Below are 25,881 nucleotides of genomic sequence, written 5' to 3'. Positions count from 1 at the left end.
CAAATATCAAATGAGATATAGTTGGACTGTGCGAAACTCGTTTACCAGTAGAAACATGTGCCATCTTATAATATGGTCACCAGCTATACCAGAAAAACTCCGTAGAAAATCATCACATAGGCGGTGTAGCGTTCCTGATAAACAAACGAGCTCCCTATAAAGTAAAGAAGTTCTGTGTGGTATCAAACAGAGTCATATATCTTGTCATCGCTTTGAACAGCAGATACAGCTTACAGATAATACATGGATATGCACCGACAGGAAACTCAACAGATGAGGAAGCTGAATCATTTGACGAGGATCTGACGACAGCAAGGAACCAAGAAAAATCACACTTCGTAATAATCACAGGAGATTTTAATGCAAAAATTGGAACAAAAGAAGAGGATGACACACAATATATTTGTCGCTTTAGGCTGGACAACAGGAACGAAAGGGGTGAGATGTTGTACAACTACTTAAACAACGAAAATTTATTTTGTCTCAACACTTTCTTTAAAAAAATCTAAACAACGTAAATGGACATGGATCAGCCCAGACAAGAAAACTAAGAACGAAATAGGCTACGTACTCTCCAATAACAAAAACATATGCACCAACGTGACAATACTAAACAAATTCTATACCGAGAGTGACCATAGATTGGTTAGAGCGAATATTAAAATACAGACAAGAGTAGAACGAAACAAACTTAGTAACCGAGAACGATAGCCAAGCACGTCCTGTTTCAAAAACAAACGGAATACCAAAAAGATCTAAGCACAAGACTAAAATCAATAGAGACACTGAAACAAATGAATATAAACGAACTAGCCAATAAAATAAAAGTAACTGTAACAACATCGGTCAAGAAAATATGCTCAAACACGAAAATAGCCAAAAACATCTAAACTCCAACCTAATACAATTAAACTACTTACTCCAAGAAAGATGAAACAGAACAGATCGAAATTCGGACAGCTTCAAAAGTTTAAACAAAAACGTGAAGAAAGGAATTGGGAACGATCATAGAAACTATACTAACAATCTAATAAATCTAATAAATAAGCGAGGCCATTAAAAAATTCTATACTAAATTATACTCGGTAAATACACAACCACACATACTAAACGAACAATAATTAACACCGGCTCAGAAGAAATACCGGACATAACCGACTATGAAATAAGAATGGCCCTAAATCAACTAAAAACGAATAAATGTCCGGGAGAGAATAAAATTACAGTTGAAATGTTGAAAATTGATAGCAGAAAAATGGAACAGGTATTAAATATTTTATTTAATAAAGTAATTGATGAAGGAAAGATTTCTCAAGAATGGTACAACTCCGAAGTCATTCTACTATTCAAGAAAGGAGACAAAGCACACATCGAGAATTACCGACCAATACCCTTGCTATCACATCTGTACAAATTACTAACAAAAATCATAACCAACCGCCTAACACATTAGCTTGCTTTCTATCAACCTATCGAGCAGGCTGGATTCAGAAAACATTTTAGTACCATAGACCACTTGCACACCGTAAGAACACTGACAGAGAAATGCACGAAGTATAATGTTCCAATTCATATGGCGTTCGTCGATTTCCATAAATCATTCGATTCTATCGAATTATGGGCAGTGCTTGAATCTCTAGAAAATGCACGTATAGATTCAAGATACACTAACATAATTAAAAACATATATGAAAATGCCACCATACAGATAAAGCTGGACGAAAGCACAAAAACTAATCCCATAAGACTACAACGGGGAGTAAGACAAGGAGACACCATCTCTCCCAAACTCTTTATCCTTGTTCTAGAAGACATTTTTAAGAAACTAGAATGGAAAAACCAGGTTATCAACGTCGACGGATCATACTTAAACCAATTGAGATTCGCAGATGACATAGTTTTAACACCCGATAATATCCAAGAGCTAAATGATATGTTACAACAATTAAATGCAGTTTCAAGAGCGGTAAGCTTAAAAATGAACTACAATAAAACAAAAATATTGAGCCGAGACCTGACAAATATAACAATACAAAATCATACCATAGAAAATTTTGAACATTATGTATATATAGGTCATGTCATCAAACTAGGAAAACCAAATCAAGATGCTGAAATTAAAAGAAGAATACAACTGGTATGGGGCGCTTTTGGCAAACTAGCATATATCTTGAAAATCACCTCCATTACTGTAAACTTAAAGAAAAAGGTGTATAACACATGCATACTGCCAGTTTGTACCTACGGCGTGGAGACAGTAGCCCTTACCAAAAAATCTGCTAAAAAATTGGAAACAACGCGAAGAGAAATCGAACGAATCATGCTTGGAATATCACTGAGAGACAAGATTAGAAACACCGAAATACGACGTAGAACGAAGATTAGGGATATTGTGGAAGAAATTACAAAAATGAAATGGCGCTGGGCAGGTCGCGTAGCCCGATATAATGACAACAGGTGGACACGGAGAATTCTAGAATGGAGACCAAGGATGACTACAAGAAGCATGGGAAAACCTCAATAAAGATGAGTAGATGACATAAGAGCAGTGGCAGGCAAACAGTGGATTAGATTGGGGCAAGACAGAGAAAGATGGAAGCAATTGGGAGACCTACATTTAGGAGTGGATGAAAAATGGTTAACAAAGAGATAAATCGTGGCATTTGAATAGCTTAGCCATTTTTTGAACTGCAGATCTTGCTTTCTCTATCCTAGATTTTATTTCTAGGGAATGGTACCAATTTTCATTGACGTTCGTACCAAGGTAGGTGTATGTTTTTACTCTTTCTATTGGATGACTATTCTCACTGATTCTTTCAATTTGCTGTTCCTTCTTAGAGATCATCATACATTTTGTTTTCTTAGTGTTCAGTAAAAGCTCATATATCTGACTCACTTCTGTGATTCTAGTCACTAACTCCTGAAGTGCTTATTGATACATTCTCCGGTAATTCGAATTCCAGCTTCAACATCTTCCACTGCTTCTTGAAAGATTTCTTCAGAGTATTTGTTAAACAGCAAGGGTGATAGTATACATACCTGTCGGACCCCACGTTTGATTTTGATATCATCGGATTCTCCTGCCTCTGTACGGATAGACGATGTTTGATTCCAGTAAAGATGGCTGATAATTCTTATATCACAGGTGTTTATTCCAATTCTTCTTCTTCTTAACGTGCCCCATCCCTAAGGACATTGGCGATCATCATGGCCCATTTGACTCTATCTGAAACCATTCTGAAAAGTTCTATTGACGTTTTCCCACTCCATTGTCTCAGATTCTTCAGCCAGGACGTGCGTCTTCTCCCCCGTCCTCTTTTGCCTTCCAGTCCTCGTTTCTTAGTATGTGACTTAAGTAGCTCATTTTTCTTTTCTTTATATTGTTGAGTATTTCTTTATATTTTCAATTCATCGTAGCGTTTCCTCATTTGGTATGTGTTGTGTCCAAGATATTTTCCACACTCTTCGATATCACCACATTTCAAAGTTAATGAGTTTTTTTTCTGTCGCCTCTGTAATTGTCCAGGCCTCAACTCCATACAACAGGACAGAGAACACGTAGCATCTCAATACTCTAGTTCTAATTTCGATGTTAAGTTTTCCATTGCATAATATTGCTTTCATCTTATTAACAGCACTTCTAGCTATCTCAATACGCCGTTTTATTTCCGTACTTCTATCCCATCCTTCATTTAGTTATCCAACCTGATATCTGTGCACCCTGCCTAAAAGTTTTCTGTTAGCATAAACACTGTCTTCCTTAATCTTGTTTTTGCTTGCCACCATGATTTTTGTTTTATTTGTATTCAGTGCCGTTCCATACCTTTCGCAGTATTGCGTAATGCAATCAACCAAGATCTGTAGTTCTTCTCTGCTGTCCGCAAGGAGTATTGTGTAAACTGCGTATCTCAGATTATTCAGAAGTGCTCCGTTAATAAATATGCCTTCATTTGCGTCTTCTAATGCCTCTTTAAACAATTCTTCTGAATATATAATAAAAAGTAAAGGGGAAAGCACACATCCTTGTCTTACTCCACCATTTATAGGTATTGCTTTCGATTTTTGTTGGTCTATTCGTATTACGGCTTTTTGATATCGATATAGATTGGCAATGATTCTCACGTGTTCGTCATCTTATTCTGTGTTCTGCAGTATTTTTGCCATTCTTCGGTGTTGTACTTGGTCGAAAGCTTTTTCGAAGTCGACTAGACATATGAATACGTCGCAATTGACATCTCTACATCGTTCGATTAGTGTTTGTACAGTAAATATTGCTTCTCTGGTGCCAAAGAAGGTTTGCACTTCATTGCGTTTGATTTTTTGGGTATTGGAATAAATATTGATATTAACCATTCTTTTGGAATCTCTCCTATATAATAAATGTCATTGAATAATTCTATTAGTGTGCCCATATGATTTTTTGTTAATATTCTTAAGATTTCTGTAGGTATTTCATCTGGTCCCATGGCCTTCGCATTTTTTATACGTTTTAGGGCTTTCATAATTTCGTCTTTGGTGATTGGTGGCCCATTTCTTCCTCTTGGTTCAATGACCTAAATTTTCTCGTCGTCTGCGAATAGCTCTTTTATGTATTCTTCTTATCTGTTTATTTTATCTGTACATTCCGTTATTATCTTGTTATTTTGATCCATGATATTTCCGATACCCTTCTTCGTGTATATGTCAGCTGTCTCTTTGATTTTCCGGTGTATGTTAAAACTGTCATGTTATTTATCTAAGCTTTCTATTTCTTCACACTTTTCTGATAGTCACAGTTCCTTAGCTTTTTTAATTTTCTATTTGATTATTTTATTAATTTTTTTGTACTGTTGTTCGTTTTTATTCTTGTGTGCCCTTCTTTTCATCATCAATTCTTTTATCTCTTGTGTGATTCATTGTTTATTTTTAGATGATGTGTCTTCTTGTCTTTGTCTTCTTCAAGTTTTTGTTGTGTGATATTTCTTAAGTTCTCCTCAACTGTCCTCCATTTATCTGTTGTTGTTAATTGCTTTTGCTTTTCTACTTCCTGAACTTCTTTGTGCACTTGTTCTTTGATTTGTTGATATATATATATATATATATATATATATATATATATATATATATATATATATATATGTGTTTCTTTTAGTTTTCTCAGATTGATTGTCGGTGTTTTGGCAGTTGTTTTTAACTTTTTTAATTTGAGTTTCATATTTGCTAGAACTAGATTGTGGTGACTTGTTATATATGCACCTGGGTACGCTTTAGTCGATATTATGGCATTTTGGAATCTTTTATACTTTTTATACACCTTTTATATTGTTTTCACCCATTTTGATAACATTTTCTTCCAGAGATAATAAGTCTAAAGAGCTTTGAATTTATGATTTATTTTTTATAAATAATATTGAAAGTAAGAGCAGTTATTATTAGCATTTAAAAAAAAAAAACTTCTTCCATTGTTTTCCATATTTTCTAAATAATCTGACCACCAATATATTTTCTATAAATAAGATTATTTCGGGAAAATACGCTTATATTATCATTCATCTCATCATTCTAACAGTTCATCACTACCAAGACCTCCTTTTTTCTGCCATAAATTTTTTTAATTCTTTATTCATATCTACACAAGCAAAATCAATTCATATCAAAAAAACTATTATTAAAAGGGGTGTTACATACTACTGTTTCTGTTTATGATACATATATTTACCTATCTTTATTTTTGCTATAAAAATTTGGGTTACGTGAATAAACGATTAGAGAAAGGATCTTCAACTAAATTTTTTTAAGAGCCTTTAAAGTCCTTTAGACCAATAAAAGTAAAAGACCACCTTAAAAATTTTACATGTAAGTTTACGATAATCTCGGTAACATATATTATTGTATTTAAACGCTTTAAATACGGCGACGTTTGATCCTTTTTTTTACAATCGACGAAAAACACTAGAAGCGTTTTAGTTGGGAAGTAGTTCGTTAGTAGAGTGTAGAGTTTTGTTCGCTGTACTTTAATTATTGTTGTAGCAGACTAGCCTATTATATTATATATAGAAGCTATGTGCCTATATGGACTAATAAAGTAAAATGCTTAACACTAATAAAGTATTCGTAGAGCTATACTAGATGCTAGAGTTTTGAACACTCATGACCAAGATATGTTGCAAACAGAAATAAGATAAAAAGTATTGACTTTTTCTTTCATTTATTTAAACGTCTTTATTTTTTAAAGGGTGAATAATGGTTATTATTGCAAACAATCTAGAAACTCTTCAACGCTTAGTCACTAAATTTGTAAACACAGGAGATCAATTTGACCTTAAAATTTAGATCACAAAATCAAAAGTCATGAGCTTAACAAGAATACAATATATGTAACAAAATTCAATTAAATATGAAAAATCCTGATGTTAAAGTATAAGCAATTCACTATTCAGAGCAATATTTGAAAAAAAAGCAAACTCAGCTGAAAAACCTACCTACGGGTCCTTATAGAGACTACGTCTTAGGGCCAGCAACCCCAGTTTGGAAGTCTTACGTTGTCATGAAGCAAATTCCGTTTAAAACTTAAGCATTCTATAATATTATCAGTAACACTGTAATTTAAAACTAATTTAACACTTAAAGAGTTCTTATCCGTATATTTAGTGATTTTACATATTTATGCCTAGTCAAAGCACTGATGATGGAACAATCATTCCGAAAACAATATGTGATTTACCCCGAAAGGGTTCTTTTATATAAATATACCTCTTATAGGGGATTTTTTAAATAAAATTTTTGTGATTTATGGTATATAGCTACAGTAAATTTATTTTCCTTGTGGGTTTCAATTAGTTCCCTGTTAAATTCTTGATTAAATAATTTTTAAAAGTACTAAACTTCTTTTAGTAAACTAGTATTTTATTATTTTCACCTTGTATACATCTAATATGATGAAAATTTTCTGCTTTCTTCGACCTATGCTTGGCTAGTTCATATATCTTTGCTGCACCCGTCCTATTATCAAATTGATCGTATAGATTTGTATACGCTTTTGCTTTATATTTTGGTACTGCTACTTTAGCCTTCTGTTTAGCAGACTTAAAGTTCTGAAGATCTTTGTCCAATTTATTTTCTTGCCATTATTTATGTAATTCTATCTTCTCCTCTATTTTTTTCTTAAACTTAACGTGATCATCACCTGGTCTCTTTATTCTTAAACTTTTTTCTGGGATTTTTCAAAGTAGGTTTTCCAATTTCTCTAATAATACTAGCCATATTCCTCCAAATTGGTACTCACATATGGCTCAGAAACCTGGACACTTACTAAAAGAGAGGAAACGTTGTTAGCCACCTTCGAAAGAAAAATCTTGCGACACATATATAAGGGCACAAAAGAAAACGGAATATGGCGAAGACGATACAACTCTGAACTATACAAAATATACCAGGATCCGGATATTATCACATTCATCAAAATAGGACGGCTGCGTTGGATAGGACATGTAGAAAGAATGGAAGAAGGCGAAATACCAAACAAAATATTCAAAAAGATGCCAGTAGGAAAAAGAACAAGAGGAAGACCGAAACTGAGATACTTAGAACAAATAGAAAATGATATAACAACCTTAGAAATAAAAAACTGGAGAAAAAAGCACGAAACAGATCGGAATGGAGAAGAATCCTAGAACAGGCCAAGACCCAAAAAGGGTTGTCGAGCCAGTGATGATGATGATGATGATTCCTCCAAATTGTATTTAAACTTCTTTTTACATTCCATTACATTTTTTTTACTATTTTTGCTCTGAATAGACCTTCTTTCTCATCTTTTAACATCTACCACTAGTTTTGCTTCATATTTCGATATCCAGTACAAGCAACTTATATTGTTGGCTCACAGTGTCACTAACTATTATCTTGCAGTCCTGACAATAACTTTGTTAGAGAACCTTTTCGTTGTTTAGATATAATCTATTAAGGAGTGATTTTGTCCAGTTTTGTATGCAATAAATTGACTTACTCTCTTTTCAAATAATATATTAGCAATCGCCATATCTATCGCAGTTGCTAATTCCAGCATATCATCTCCAGATTTCTAGTTTCAAACCCTAGTCTTCCCTGTATTGACACATTTCCTCTCTTGGATTGGCCCACATACGTAGTAGAATCGCTAAAATTCTCCTCTAATAAAATATTACTCAGTATATCTTCTAATTGATCATAAATCTTTTCTTTCATTTTTATACATATTTTCATACCGATTTGATGAGAATACATACACTACAATCAAAACTCCTTTATCAAGCATAAATTTCACTCACATTATTCTATCACTCGTTCTCATAACTTCTTATGTCAGCAATTATACCAACTCCATTCCTAGTGTTACATTTTCCTACCTAACACACTTTGTATCTTTCAGCTAGTTTCCTTGCCTTTTGTCTTTTCATTCTCGTCTCTTAAATGCAAGTACTGCAAGTAATTCTTCTTGAAATATTCCTCAGTCGGAAATCCGAAAAGAGGCTCTATTTGCTTCCAGAATATTGTGACTTAGAAGATCCATTTTAGAGAAGGTTCGTTTATTATTACAGCCTGAAAAAATATTGGGACGTTTGATATTGGCATGACTTTTCCATCAGTATCATATCCTAAATTATACATGTGTTTGATATATTTTTGACAGTTGTTTAAAATTGTAAGACATTTTAAAACGACAGTTAGGAAAAAACACGTCTATACAAAAACGTAACTATCAATATGAAAATTAGTTGATATGGGAAAAAAAAAAATTAACCGCATCAAGCAGTTAGTTAAATTCTTGGACTGTCTCCACAATTTGAAATTTTCGAGAGAAGGAATAAAAAGTAATAATTTTATTATTTTTCCTGAAAATTGAAAAACAAAAATGGACTTTTTTAGTTATGTTTCTCAATTAGTACGGATTCTAATTTAGAATTCAATAATTTAAGAATACGCTTAATAATAGTACTTCTATGTCGTATTTAACAATTCTTACCATGAAAACAACTGTAAAATATTCAAATAGCCACATTTTTTATAGAGTTCCACTAAAAAGATCCCCCATATACGCATACACGCACGTATGTATATTAAAAAATGCGTCTGTGGTAACAGGAAACAATAAAAAGTAACACAATCGCTATTAAAAATAGTTGACTCTAACCGACTAGTCCCATAAAACAACTGGAATTGTGGTCTACCTGTTGTTTTTCCTAATTTAAAAATTTAATTGCAGGGGCACGCGCTTAAGTCACAGGGTCACACTTGGAAAGAGCCAATAAAGTTCTTGAAGAATACCGTCGGAATAAAATGGCCACATGTTGCTTCGAGTTTATGTAATCATTGAAGTAAGATGGATTTTCAGAGATAAGGAGCCGCATCTTTACTGGCCTTCAAAACGGTCATTTTATTACAGACTGTAATGTCTACAAAAGATGAATGGATAATTTTTTTAACGTTTAAATATGTTATAAACGTCTTGTTTTAACATACAGGAATTTTTTAATTTGTTAAGTATTTGTTCACTCACTCAATAATTTGTACTGCTCAGTGCAAAAATATTACACAGATACATATACTTCGTATATATATATATATATATATATATATATATATATATATATATATATATATATATATATATATATATACATATATATATATATATATATATATATATATATATGTGTGTATATATGTATATATATACATTATATATATATATATATATATATATATATATGTGTATATATGTATATATATACATTATATATATATATATATATATATATATATATATATATATATATATATATATATATATATATATATATATATATATATCATATAAAAACTAACATATCTAAACACACACGTATCGACTGAAGCGAAAAACATAGAAATAAAGGTAGAGTAGAGTAGTAATAGATAGAGAAAAATACAACGAACAAGGAAAACGTAATAAGAATGTATATATATATATATATATATATATATATATATATATATATATATATACAAAGATGTATGGAGAACCGAATATCGTAGGGATCATAAAATCACATAAACTGAGATGACTGGGGCATATCAAAGAATGCCAAATCAAAAATGCCTAATCAAAGAATGCCAAACACGAGACTACCCAAAAGAATACTAACGGGAAGAATAGAGTTTTCCGCTTCCCAAAAATATTCATATCATCAGCATAGGCAAGGATTTGTACTGATTTACTATATATTGAACCTGTGATTGTGATTTGTGATATACGTATTACTTTTTCCAGAGCTAGATTGAACAGTATACAGGGGGGAGCGTTATTTGTGTTAAAGGTTTAAAAGGATATTTTCCCTGAATTTGGACTCTACATTCAATATATTCAAGAGTTAGTTTTGTTAAATTTACCAACTGATTTGGTATTCCTAGCTCTTTCATTACTTTGAACATGTCTCTTCTATTTAGAGAGTCGTAGGCTTCTTTGTAGGCTATGAATATGTGATAAGTATCTATGCCATATCTTATTATAAACTATATTCATCAATAAATCTCAGAAATATAGTTGCTGAATCGTCACCATAAAGTTTATTTTACTGTCCTATAAATAGGTCACCGGTACTTAGCGATATCAAAATATGCTACATTTAAGTATTAAGTTAAATCTGAATATGTGCAGCAATTATTGGAGTTTTTACATTTAACATTTGTTTATTGCGATTTGTATAAAAAGTTTTATATTTAATCATATTTGGGGGAAATTATTTCACGGCAAGTAACTAATATTTTAACGAATATTATTTTGGTTTATAAATGTAAAACTTTTTCTTCTTCGTGCGACTAGGATTACTCCTGTTTGTCTGCCTCTTATTCTGTTTTAGTCGTTGTTGACTGTACATTATCTTTCCACCTTTGTGGCGGCCTTCCAACGGGTCTTCTGCTATACGGGTTGTTGTTTTTACAGATGTTCGCTAATCTATCTGGTCCCATTCGGTTTACATGTTCGTTTCAGTTTTTTTTTTCTTGTTTTTATCCACCTGTTAATATTTTGAATTTTGCATTGTTCGCGTATACTTCTAATGGTTTGTCTATCTCTTAATGATATGCCCGCTATTGATCTTAATACTTTCATTTCGATATTGTTGATTTGTTGTTTCGTCTTTTTTGTATCGGTCCTTGTCTCCGCTGCATATGTTAGGATTGGTCTTACTGTTGTCTTGTATACTTTCATTTTGCTTTCCGTGGTCAGATATTTGTTTTTCCATATGGTTTCTCGGAGGCAACCACTTACTCTTGCCGATTTTGATGCTTGCCTTGTGGTCTCTGATCTTATATCCCTATCACTAGTGATCTCTACTCCTAGGTAATTGAATTTCATTACTTGTTCTACAATTTTGCCGTCTATTTCTAGTTTGCATCTACGCGGCTCTTTACTGATCACTATACATTTAGTTTTTTTTACTGATATTTTCATATTAAGTTTGTTTCCTGTGATATTGAAGGTATAGAACTGCCTTTGTAGGTCATCTTCATTATCAGCAATTAGTACTGCATCATCGGATCGGCATAGCATAGTATCGTGATTTTATGCGCTCCCATGTGGTATCCGTGTCGTTTTTTTACATCGTGAATTATTTGGTTCATCACCATATTGAATAACAATGGGCTGAGCAAGTTTCCTTGGCGGATTCCTCCTTTTAGTTTTATGCATTCTGTTTCCCCTGTTGGCATTATAACTCTGGTCTTGTTGTTCTTATTAATGTCATTAATTGTCCTTTTTATCTGATGGTCTATTTGTTCAGCTTGTAATAAATTTAAGATGTCATTTCGCTTCACCCTATCAAAAGCACTTTTTAAATCTACAAAGCACATGTATGCTGGTTTTCCATATTCAATAGACTTCTCTATTATTTGTCTGATAATAAAAATTGCGTCTATTATGCTGCGGTTCTTCCGGAAGCCTTGTTGTTCATCTGCCATGTTCGCTTTTTCCTCGATTTTATCTTTTACGACTGTCGTTAACAATTTTAATGTGCTATTCACCAGACTAATGCCTCTATAATTTTCAGGATTTCTCGAGTCTCCCTTTTTAAGTATCGGTAGCAGGAGACTTTCCTTCCATTCCGCTGGTACTACTCCGGTAATTATTATATCGACGAATAATTTTAGAAGCCATTTGCTTAGTGTTGTTCCTCTATATTTTAGCAGTTCATTGTTTATCTTATCAGGACCAGGTGCTTTTCTGTTTTTTAATTTTTTTATTCGTTCTTGTAGCTCTTCTTCTGATATTAGTACTCTATCGTAGTTTCGTTAATGATTCTTTCTCTGTTCTCTTCTTCTCCTTCTCCACATAATTTTATAAAATGCTCAGTCCATTGCTCCTCCCCAATGTTATCTATGCGTACAAATTCATTAATTTCTGTTTTTTGTCTCCTTATCATCTTCCACACTTTTTTCTGGGATCCATAGAGGTCGTATTCCATATCTTTGGTAAATTTCTCCCAGTGTTCTTTTTTGATGTTATCTATTTCTTGGTTTACTCTATTCCTAATTCTCACGTAGTCTTCTCGTGCCTCCGGTGTCTTCACTCCTTTGTATGTTAGGAAAGCTTGTTTCTTTTCATTTGCTAGTGCTTTAACCCTTTCGTCGTACCATAGAGTTTTGTATTCCTGTTTATTTCTGTTGACTTTTTTTTACCTAAAGCTTCTTCCGCTGCTTGTAGGATACATTTTTTAATAATTTTCCAGGTTTCTTCTATATTCTTTTTAGTCTCTAGGTTATGGCTCTTTAGCTTTTCTGTTAGTCTGTTTCTATACAAATTGTGTGTCCCTTCTTCTTCTAACCTTTCTATGTTTAACTTTTCTTCTACTTTTGTATTTCGCTTGCCTTGTGTGGTGATTGCTATATTTATTTTTCCTAGTACCAGGTCATGGTCGGATCCTACATTGGCGGAAGATAGAGTGCGCACATCTATTATATTCTTGGGATGTATTTGTCTGTTTGTTATAATGTAGTCAATCATAGAGTTACATCCTCTTGTATCTCACCAGGTGATCTTATGTTGTATTGGGTGGTCAAAGAATGTGTTGTTAATTCGGAGGTTATTCATTAAACAAAGTTCTAGAAGTCTTTCTCCGTTGTCGTTGAGCGTTTCTTCGTTAAATCTAAAGTAAATAAAATATTTTGCTTATTTATGTCTGTGCAAATGTCTTGAAAGGCCTTATCTTTACAATAATTAGAAGATATTTATAATAAACGATACTAATTTTATGGATGCTGAAGAGATTTATAATAGTGGTAATAATTGTGCTACCACCGAAGCCTGACTCTTTAACAGATAAAGATGAAGCCGATGATGATCTTCTAGAAACAGTCTAAGTAAATTATGTACCTGGAGAATTGGTAATTAAATGCAATTCGTCAAAAAATTAACAATCGACCAAAATCGAGTCTACTGATGAGTCTGGGTTATCAAATATTCTGAAGAATAATACCGAAAAAGCTAAGTCGAAAAAAAGACGTTATGTTACACAAGAAGAATCTAAATGGAAAAAAATGTCACCCATTTATTCAAAGATTTCACCTGAAGGACCAATATATAATTTAAATCATAAAAATTTGGTATACACTGGTAGCAAAAACTACTGTTGAAATTTTTGAAAACATTTTTACAAATATTTTATTGGAACACATTGTGAAAGAAACATTTAGACATTCAAATAGTAAAAATACTGCTGCTTTTACATTTAATTTAGATGACCTCAAAGCATGCATTGGTATTGTATTGAGTTTATTAGTCTAATTTAGTCTTATAAAGTCTTAAAAGTCTTTATGTAATTTATATATACAATATTCTTACACTTATCACAACTACTTTAATTATTTATATTATTTATTTACAATATTTATTTCCGCGCTACAATTCGAAATTCGACTCGATTATATTTTATGACTAACCTCTATTTATATAAAATATCCGTTATTCTGGAATCCCCTCGGCGACCTGTGTTGACCTTTCTCGAACAGAAGGGGGGTGCCAGACAGGTTTCTAGCGGGTCGGAGAATATACCAGAGTGGCATGGAAAGAAGACCGGTTTTATAGTGGATCACAGAACCTACGAAAGAATTCTTGTTTAAAGTAATAACATGTTTACATGTTAAATATTAGTCATATTTATCATAATAGTATTCTTTTATTCTCTGGATATCATCAATTGTCCTCTGAGCGTTAATATTGAAGTGAGGAATAAGGTCTTGATATACACATTGTAAAAAATGTATGATAAGAAATCAGTATTTGAAATTTAAGAAATTTATACATTTTACTGATAATTATACTGAGGAAATTATTTTGAAATACTATGCACATAACTCATTGAAGCAATTTATACGAAGAAATCCTATTCGATTCAGCTATAAATTTGGGACTCTTTGCCGAAGTAGCGGATATTGTTATAATTTTGACTTTTATACTGGAAAAACAATCGTGAAGAGTTGGCCTTAGGATCAAGAGTAGAACTTGATATGTTAGGTTGCATTGCTGAATCTGCAAGTCAGGGAGTTTTTTTTTTGATAATTTATGTACGCGCAGAGATTTGTTAATTTATTTACAAAAATGTAAATACCGAGCAACGTGAAAATAGAATATCGAAGTGTTTTATATAAGGTACAGTAAAATTTCTGCTAATGGACACCTCTTCACAACAGTAAACTCTACTGAAAGAACAGTTTTTAGGTTACCGAGCATTTCATATGTTGATAAATAGGAAGACACCTCCGAACAACGGACCCTCTTCACAACGACTCCGAACAAAATTTGCCTTCAGTTTTTCTAAAGAAAAATTGTAATTTTATCTGCCAATAACAGACAGTCACGTAAAGGCGATTAAAAGAATAAAATTGGGGCTCCGGAAATACAAATATGTACAAAACTTATTCTAGCAATAAAACTAATTATATGTGGTCATAAAACTAGGTACTTTAGGTACATCGAGTATCATTTTAAAAAATCCATTTTAGAATGTATTCATCTCTTATACACATTTATAAATTAAAAAAATAGTTTAAAAATCCTTTATAAAAGATATATAATTAATACACCTATTATATACCTTTTATAAAGGATATTTAAATAAATTTTTTGTGATACATGGTATACAGCCAGTTACAGGAACTTAGTTTTCTTGTTGATTTCTAACTAAGTTGCGATATTCTGATCTTAATCTCTTCGACTAAAAGGAGGTTTTGAAGTTTGGAAAAAAAACCTAGTCGATAAAAGTATCTGAAAAAAATAATTATAGTGTTCTAGTTTTGGCTGAAAAGTTTCAAATTGGAAAAACTCAAGTTAATGATATTTTAAAGAACAAGTCCGATTTAAAAAAGTGGTATAGTGATAGTTGAAATGTTCAACAAATAAAGAGGATTAAAACTAAAGATGTTGCCATCCATACTATAGTGTACAATTGTTTTCGTAAAGTAAGAAGTAAGAACATTCCATTATCTGGACCGATCCTAACCCATTTACAGTCGTTGATAAACTAAGCATAATATATATCATTTATAGAATGTTCAACAAATGTGACTAGTTTATAGATATAATAAGTTCTTCATTTGCACTATTTGGGGAAATGCCCAAAAAATTCGAATTTTGTTACATCTTGTTCTGAAATTTTTAAAAATCAAAATCTCATATTATCATTTTAAGAATTTTTGTATAAACTTTTTATTAAATATATTTCAAAATTTATAATAAAATTTAAATATTTGATCTACATGACCTTCCTCTCCCGTAAATTAGATCATAAATTATGTTGTTGCGTATTCGCACCAACAGCCCAATACATAAGTGTGAAATGTCAACAAAAGTCTTGGAAAGTACGAAAATAATGTTTGGGAAAGTACATAAACAGCTTTTGTCTAGACCTACCCTACAACTATTTAGTGTTCATCTGATCAAGTTCGAGTGCGTGTTTTTGATTTATTTTATGTAAAATATGAGGAAATTTTTGACGCAAAGTAACCTATAGCTGACTTTAATGGAGGTGGTACGTGAGTTGCGCGAGGTAGATCAACTAACAGACGAGGAAGATTTTGCAGAGAAGCTTGCAAATAATGGTCAGGAAGGATAGATTTGCATGATAATGGTGTAGCAAAGTGTACATCCCGTGTGTTGGGTAAGAAATGGTGGTGGCCACTATTTATAAATGCAATCTACAGTACTCTTGTAAATGCTTAGACAATTTATTTACAATGCTGTGCATGATAGTAAAATGCCACAACTAAATTTCAAATGATTTATCGCTCTCCTACTTCTGAAAATGAAGAACTTCGTCCCAAGAGTACTTCTTTCAGAATCACCCAATGCAGTGGGGACTAATGATAACTTGCCAAACTGGGTATGTTATCATTAGAACTAATTGTCGCAAAAGGTGTCGTGTGTGTACAACTCAAACAATTTTTATTTGTGAACGTTGCACAATTTATTTACACGCCGACGGTTTCGGCAATATCACTTAACGCTGTAAGCCACAAATGCGCATACGCAAAACTATTTATCTTAAGAAATGACTAATTTAATTTTTTTTTACCATAGATTTATGTGTTATTTTAGTTTTCTTATAAGAAAAATATATTGTTTTTCATATTTAAGTTTGTTTTCTTTCGTTGGCCGTAAATGGGTTAATAGCACAACTCTTATAACACAGCTCCTTTGCGTTTTATGTTGTACCTAATATTTTCGAAATTTGTCGATGTGATCATATTATTTTTATAAATTTTTGTACAAAACTGAGACTTTCATGTATTTATAACTTTTAGGCTTTCGAAAATCCTGTATAGGGACCGTTGTAATCTTCTGTCATAAAAGCTGTATTGTCACCTATTTCAAACCAAATTTAATTATTTTAAATATCTCTTGGTATATATGTAGAACGACGCTCAAATTAGACTTAAGAGTATAACAAAAAAAAAACAAGGAATTTACTGCTACTAAAATAATTAAGAATGTGTTAGAAATATAGTAAAAATCTGGGTGATTTCTCATGTAAAAGGATTACTTCTTTCCTGGAATTACCTTTTGAAAAACAGATGATCACTACATAAACAAACCACGTTGTGAACAAAAAGAACGAAGTGCAATAGAAACATTAGGCAATCTCTACAACTTAAGTAGCCAAATAATGAAACTAAATGACTTTTAGTAAAACTTAATAATTGCAAATAATAATTTTATCAATTTTACGAAAAAACTATTTCACTTCTTAACGTTTATTGTGGTTTAATAATTAATTTTTAAAATATTTATTTGCAGCTTAATTATCCTACAAATAAAAACTAAAATATTTTCAGGCAATTACTGTCCTTTAATGATTATTAGTAAGAATTTATTTGTCTTTTCACCACTGCGTATAGCGTGTGTGTAAAATAGTCTGCATAGACACCTTTCGTCTCTGTCCAACATTACTAACAACAGTCGTTAGCTAACAGTCGCAGGACCAAAAAATCCCGAGCCTCCCTTGTGAATTAAAGTAATTTCAAATTCGATTCCGTCGCTAGAGGGACAGATAGATGAGTGGTGCATTCGAACAATTCGTTCCAGCGTCTATCAACCGCCCAAATCGTCAAGAATTTATCTGTCCCGCCACACAACAACCTTAGCCCGGCTTAGCTATTCAAATCGCGCTTCGATTGCAGTGGCGCAAATTTTTCCTCTTCTTTATCGATATCGGCTCGATAGGCCAGCCTTCGCCTGGGTCGTTCAATCATATGTATGTATGTATATATAGACGTATAGCTATTCCAATTGTAAAATCTAAATTCTACTTTGCATTCCCTGTTAGCGCTGTATATAGGAGAGAGCATAGACTCGCGCATTCCTGCAACGGTCCTGCTTTCTTGATTGCCTTCTGCTTTCAAACTGTGTGTTGACAATTACTTGTACATACCTGGATTGAATCTCAAAGGAACTTTTAAAAGCAAAGACCGAGGATAAAGTGATGAAAATGTCTCACTTTGATATTGGGACAAAATCATAACATTACAACATATTAAACACATCGTCCACCTCACATCCTAAGTTTAAATTACTAAAATATAACTCTTTAACCTGATAATCTGATCGTTAACCGATATTTCGAAATATCTAATGATAGTCCAGTCGTCAGAGATTTAACGTCTAAAAATTATACGAACAAGCTGAATTTTGTTGAGAATGTCAATTTTGGGGCTCGAAAAAATATACAAAAAAGTTTACGGCAGTGCTGAATTTCAGTTACACGCACGAAATCAATTTAAAATAAAATTGTCATCAACTCGACGGTAAACATTCGATATATTTTGATCAGAGCGTCCTATCAACAAAAATCATAATGCGTTTTAACCCTGCGTTGGTCGCATGGTTAAATGAACCACCATTAGTCGCAGGTGAGCGTGAAGCTCACTTGTCATGTATATGACTTATTTTGAATTTTTATGAGTCAAAAAAACAAAAGGCATAAATAAAATGATTTATTTATCAAAGATAAAAAAAGGCAATATTTTTAACAAAATACAAAAAGGAATAAAACATAAAATATAAAGTTTGGTACATCTACATAAATAAGCATAATTCTGAAACAGCAACTAGAATAATAAAAAAAATTACTCAGATTCAGAAACTTCGTCGCGTTCACACTCTGTGCAAATGGTGATTGTATGTTCTTTACAAATTGCTCTGAAACGCTTGGTGCATTTTGACGCTGTTCTTCGATTTTTTTTCTTGGGACAATAGAAGCATTTTGGCCTTGCACCTGCTTGATTTTCCTCAGGAACATCTCGTTTGTGTGTCAAGGAAGATTAAGATATTTTTTAATTTGCAAAGTTAGCAGAAATGGCAAGTTTTGGGCCGCTCTTTTTTGCATATGTTGGGTAATGAGTTGTCTGGCTAAAATTTTCAGATACTCACGTCTTGGTTGGCAGGAATCTAATACATTTGTCCTAAATATAATGTTTCTATTTATTCCAGCGATGTTTAGCATAGTAAAAAAAACAGTCAATGGCCACCTACATGTGATTTTTGCCACTAAATAAAGACTCTTCACCACTTTCCTCGTCAATTTCGTCATATTCATGGAGGGTTGACAAAAGCAGGACATTCTTATTTTTTTTTGGTACGTACGAAACTAATAAACATTCGCGACCAAAAGCAAATAAACTGCTACCAATTGGCCTTTCTTTAGTTGCAACAAATATTTCAGGAATTTCACATTTGTTTTTTCTAATTGTCCCTACTAAAGTTATTTTTTTCTTTTTTAATTCTTCGGCAAAGGAACTGACGTGAACCAGTTATCACAGGTTAAATTTCGTCCTGAATTCATAATGGGTTCACACAATCGTTTTACCACACTGGCTGGACTGTTGTCAATACAAAATGGACCATCAGGCTGCTTTCCTGCGTAAATCTCCATTTTCACAGTATAAAATACACGACTCTCAGCCAAGGCAAATATTTTTATCCCATATTTGTTTGGTTTACTCGGGATATATTGCCTGAAGCTGCACCTTTCACGGAAACCCTCCAGCATTTCGTCAATAGTACAGTTCTCACCAGGCGTGTAGCAGGCTTGGCATCTTTCTATAAATTTCTCAAATATATTTCTTATTGGAGCTAGCTTATCAATTAATTTGCGTTCAGCTCTTGTGTGAATATTATCAAAACGTAGTGCTCGAAGCAACAAATAGAAACGTTTCAGGGGCATTACTATTTTGAATAACTCTGGTGCTGTAGAATCGTTGCTCCATAGGTCATTTAGGTTGGTGTGTCGGGATTTCAAAACTCCTGCCATGTACAACAATCCACACACTGCTTTTATTTCGTCACAGTCAGTATCTAAAACATCTCGTTCGCGTGTATAGTTGCCTCTAATTTTCTCTAGGTACACATTTGTGCACGTCACAATTTCTTCAATGATATCATCTGTTGTTATGAGTAGGTTCCAACTTTCATATGGAGTTTTAGCATCCTTTGCCGCATGTTTCACTCCCGGTAGTTTGCTAATAATATTGTGCTGTCTAATACGGCTAGTTTTTCGTACACGGTGAACTTTCCAAATGGTTTATTTGTCTCTGCCGATAAATTTGGGACCATCTTCAGACCAAAACGTTGAAATAGTATTTGTCGTATCATCGGCCGAAAACTCTGAGTTTGTCTCATGATTAGAACTTACTTCTACTGAATCTATGTGGCCTTCTTCATCGTCCAAATTTTGCTCTTGTGTCTGTTCAAGTAACAAATCCTCTTTCTCCAATTCTTCATATATTTTTAACCGTCTGGCCTCTTCTTTAGGATCCATTATACAATAATATTTTAAAGTTATATGATTTAAAACACAAAGTCAATAAAAAAACCCAACAAAAATTGCTCTGTAGCTTTCCAAAATCGTCACGTCGTTAGTCGCGGATAATTTTTACTATTATTTACGATTCTCATAAAATCAATAAAATTGATCAATTCCATTGAACGGTCGTAGTGCAATTTTCATTGTTAACGTGCTATTTTTTAAAACCTATAATATGAAATTTCGCTTTTGAGTTTTGGCAATAAACATAATTGCTTTGGAAATATTCCTAAAAAACTCAGATTTTAAATTTTCACATTACAAATAGAGAAAAAAATCGAGCAACGTTTATTTATTTAACACCCCTATAAAAACTGACTTTATTTGCAACAAAATAAAAATATTGCATACGAAAGCTGCCCTCTTCACCTTTAAAACGCATTTTGATTTTTGTTTTAAAAAAATATAGTATAGTATAGAACTCTTACCATATAGTTGATACAAATTTTATTTAAATCTGATTTCGCGCACGTAGCTTGCATTCAAAACCTCCGGTCGCTTCAAGCGTTGTTTCTGAGAGAACGGTTTATTTTACACAAGAAGTACTCTGTTTTTGCTTAAATCTGCAACCATTTTTGTTCAAAATTATCTCAGCTATATTTTTTATTTGAAATATTTTTTTCTGTTGCGTACAGATTCTTGGTAAATTGATTTTTCCGTTTTTCACCCCCGATGAAGGGGGTTCATAGGTAAAATTCCAGAGGTAATAGTAAACTTTTTTGCATCTTTTTGGACTCTCAAAATTGACACTCTCAGCCAAATTCCTCTTGTCCATATGATTTTTAGAGGTTCAGTGGCATTTTCGTCTCTGACGACTGAAGTATGATTAATTTTATCTATTGATGTGGCTTTTTAAGAAGAATTTTGAAAATACCACAGACCAATCATATTACGAACAAAGTGGTGTTGCACAAATTGACAAGAGACAAAAAACTTTTGACCAACATTAAAAGAAGAAAGGCAGCATATTTCAGGCACATACTTAGAAATGAGAAGTATGTGTTGTGGCAGCTGAATATGCAGGATAAAAAGTGGTGCTGGTAGACGACAAATATCCTGGTTGAAAAACATTCGCGAGTGGGCCAGGTTAAACACACAGACCCTTTTAAGAAAAACAAAAGATAGAGACGAATTTGCAATGGTTATAGCCAACCTTCACTAGTGGAGTCGACACTACAAAAAGAAGAAAAATTGATTACTCCGATATACTTTCATTTTCTGCAGTCATTGCTTATGATTCTGAGAGTAGAGTATCTGATTGATGTGATGAATTTGTTTGGAATATTTAATGTACGGTTATTTTCTGGCTTTTGAAATTTTTATTAATTGAGCTATTGCATTATCTGTGTGCAACACCCCGAGGTATGAGCGGGAACACAAAGTGAATAAATACTCATACGCTTATGAAACGCACCTGGCGGATCATAAGGGCCTTCACATTTTACTCTTTTTCAACTTGTCTTGAGTGAAATGTCTTTAATCTTTCCTATCAGCCTCTCTTGGCTAACTCTTGTTTCTTCCGACCCCGAATGGCGATTAGGTTTCCGAAGGCAGACGGGTCACTATATTTCCTTCTACTACAACTCTAAAACTCGCCAACACGCTTGGCCAGCGCGGCGTTTCAAGGCCAAATTTCCCCTCATGATGGATACATCAAGTGTACGGCCCTCAGTCCCCGGCGGTTCCAATTTCCCTGACCAAGGTGGCGGTCAGAATAGTGTTGGAGCAGAGGGTGCTAAGAATCACCGGAAGAGATCAGGCCACCAAAACAAACGACAAATGCATATATGTGCCTACAATGTACAAACTTTATCAACAGAAGCATCAATGATAGAACTGGAGAATGAACTACAACACATAAAATGGGATATAATCGGTATAAGTGAAGTTAGGCGTCGAAAAGAAGATCAAATAATACTTAAGTCTGGAAATATGTTCCATTTCAGAGGAAACAAAGATTCATCTGTTGGAGGAGTGGGTTTTTTAATCCATAAAAAATGGGTACCAAACATAATCACAATAAAAAGTATATGTACCAGAGTCATTTATCTTATTTTTAAATTAAACCCAAGATACAAACTTAAAATTATACAGGCTTACGCACCAACTACGAGTCACCCGGATGAGGAAGTTGATCAATTTTATGAAGATATCAGAGCAGCTATACAAACTTCAAAAACACATTACACATTGATAATTGGAGATTTTAACGCCAAATTGGGATTCAAACAAGATGATGCAGAATCTGCTATGGGAAACTTTGGATTTGGTGAGAGAAATGGAGCGACCATAGACTAGTTAGAGCAAAAACCACTTTTAACACTGAAGTTGAAAGAACAAAAATGATCCTCAAAAAGAAAAGTGGAAAGTGGCTGTTCCCAGAAGATATAACACTTTACGAAGAAAATATTAAGACTAGTTTGGATACACACGACTTAGAGAATATCAGCATCAATGAAATGAACAATAATATTACCCAAATATTGAAAGAAGCTGAAAAGAAATACTGTCCTCGTCCTGAAAATAATAACAAAAAATTAAGCCACAACACAAAACATCTTCTAGAGGAAAGAAGAAAACTTAGGGAAAATCAGGATCATAACCAAAATGAACTAAGAATTTTGAATAAGAAAATTAAAAAGGAAGTTAGAAAAGATCTGAGACGATACAATACGATGGAAATAACTAGAGTAATAGAAGAAAACAAAAGCTTGAAAGTACTCAGACAGAGCATGTCCATTGGAAGAAAAAACGTCCATAAATTAAGAAATGAACAGGGGCAAACCATTGAGGATACAATTCAAATTATGAATAAGATAGAGAGTTTTTATAGACAACTATACAAAGAACAGCAATGTAACCGGAGTGGATCATTACCAAAGATAATCAATCAGGGATCTGAAATTTTACCGGACGTAACACCCAATGAAGTTCGAAGGTCAGTGCAAGAAATGAAAAAAAATAAGTCCCCCGGAGGCGATAAAATAGTGGCAGATGCCTTGAAGGTGGCTGGAAAAAGATTATGGCAGGTCCTTGCCAAACTATTCACTGGATGTTTGCAGGAAGCAATAACACCAACCCAGTGGTATAACGCAGAAATTATCATACTTCATAAAAAAGGGGATGCTACCGACCTCAGGAATTACAGGCCCATAAGTCTACTTTCACATATTTATAAACTATTTACAAAAATAATTACGAAACGACTAGAAAATAAATTGGAATTTTATCAGCCCATAGAACAGGCGGGTTTTAGAAAAGGCTATGAAACAAACGATCACCTACTGGTAATAAAAAATCTTATAGAAAAATGCACTGAATATAATAAACCACTAGCTTTAATATTTGTCGACTATGAAAAGGCATTCGACACCGTAAACCAACAAAAAATGTTAGAAGCCTTGACAGAATGCCGAATTGACTATCGGTATATAAATATAATTAAACATATATACCAAAACGCAACAGCCAGTGTTAGAGTGGGTGATCGTCAAACCCAGAAATTCCCGATACAACGTGGAGTACGCCAGGGGGACACCATATCGCCGAAACTGTTCACTACGCTTTTGGAATATATATGTAAAAGGGCAAAACTGACCGACAAGGGCATAAACATAAACGGAGAAAAGCTTAGCCATCTAAGGTTTGCAGATGATATTGTACTAATAGCTGATAGGATAGATGAGGCCAAAGAACTTTTAAATCAGCTCTACCTTTCCTCGCTAGAAGGGGGATTGAAAATAAATATATCTAAAACCCAGATGATGACAAATCTTGTAGTCAGCGAAGATATATGCGTAGGAACAAGATCCATAGACCAGGTAATGGCCTATAAATACCTAGGCCATGAGATTCGCATAGGAAAAGATAACCAAACCGTTGAGCTTCTCCGTCGTATAAGACTGACTTGGGCAGCCTTCGGCAAGCTGAACCTTATTTTCAAATCTTCTGATATACCAATATGCCTTAAAAGAAAAACGTTTAATCAGTGTGTTTTGCCAGTGTTAACTTACGGTGCCGAAACGTTGACCATGACAAGGAGAACAGTTCAAAAGATCCGTGTGTGTCAAAGGGCGATGGAGCGTGCTATGTTGGGCGTTTCACTACGAGACAAGATCCCAAATCGCCAGCTACGACAAAGAACAGGAGTGGCTGATGCAGTAGAGAGAGTAGCAACACTAAAATGGAACTGGGCAGGTCACGTGGCTCGAATGACAGACAATAGATGGACAAAGCGGATACTGGAATGGAGACCAAGAGATGATGCCTACCGAAGTAGAGGTCGTCCACCAACACGTTGGACTGACGATCTAAAACGTTGTCATAGGAATTGGATGCAAGAGGCACAAGATCGAAATAGATGGAAAATTATGAGGGAGATCTATGTCCAGCAGTGGATAAGCGAAGATTGAATGAATATCTGTGTAACTTCTAGTATTAGTTAATAATAACCATAGGTACATAAATTGGTTAACTACATTGATAGGAGTAGTTTTATTCTATCTATCGTTTTCTGAACACTCCTTTTCTACTCCTCTACTTTATATCCAGTTAAGTTGTCAACCATTTTATTCCAGCATGTTTCTTAAGATACTTTATCCCATCTGAGGTTTCTTGTATCCACATATTGTCAAAAAATTATTTATTTATTTCATTTCTCATCGTTTTATCGAATGTTTGTACGTAAAAGTTTCTATTTAGGTCTTACTATTCTTTATGTTGCTTCACTCTACTATACACTCTAATCCTTAAATCTTCTGGTTCTTTAGGATACGTTTCTCGTGAATATTGGTGTAGGTACTTGAGTAATTTACTGCAAGTCGTTGGCTTTGGACATCAGATCAGATCGGACTTATTGTTGGCAAATGCTTCGTTTTAGATGTTTTTGTTATCAGTTTATAAATTCTTTTCTGTAAAATGTATTGAGAGCAACTATAACTGTTCTCCTCCTTATGAACAGTTATAATCACTTTCTCTGTAATATTGTAGAGTTTCAATCAGTATATCAAAGTTTTTGTCAAAGTGTTAGTTGCCGAGATTGTGGAAGAATTTTACCAACAACTGGAGACCCTGATGAGAATGACCAAGAAAAACGAAGTGACATTAATAATGGGCGACTTTAATGCAAAGGTCGGCAGAGGTAAGGTGTCAAACGTTGTGGGCGGTCACGGATTAGGAACTAGAAACGAGAGAGGGGAACGTCTCATACGCTTCTGTCAGGAACAAAAACTATTGATAACTAATACTTTTTTTAAACTGCCCCCTCGCAGACTTTACACCTGGAAGTCGCCAGCAGACTCGAAAGAAACAAATGTAAGAAACCAGATTGACTTCATTGCCATACCAGAAAGATTCAGAAACTCAATCACATCAGTGAAAACCTATCCCGGGGCTGACGCTCAATCGGATCACAACCCAGTGGTGGGTAAACTGGGAATCAAACTAAAACGTATAGAAGGGAAGCCTAACAAAACCAAGATAAACATTAGGAAATTAAAGGATCCGAACATTAAACAACAAGTACAGGAATCCT

The sequence above is a fragment of the Diabrotica undecimpunctata genome, chromosome 6 (genome assembly GCF_040954645.1).
Source record: "Diabrotica undecimpunctata isolate CICGRU chromosome 6, icDiaUnde3, whole genome shotgun sequence".
Classification (NCBI taxonomy): domain Eukaryota; kingdom Metazoa; phylum Arthropoda; class Insecta; order Coleoptera; family Chrysomelidae; genus Diabrotica; species Diabrotica undecimpunctata.
The sequence above is the reverse complement of the archived record's forward strand: the minus strand, read 5'-3'. Positions refer to the sequence as shown.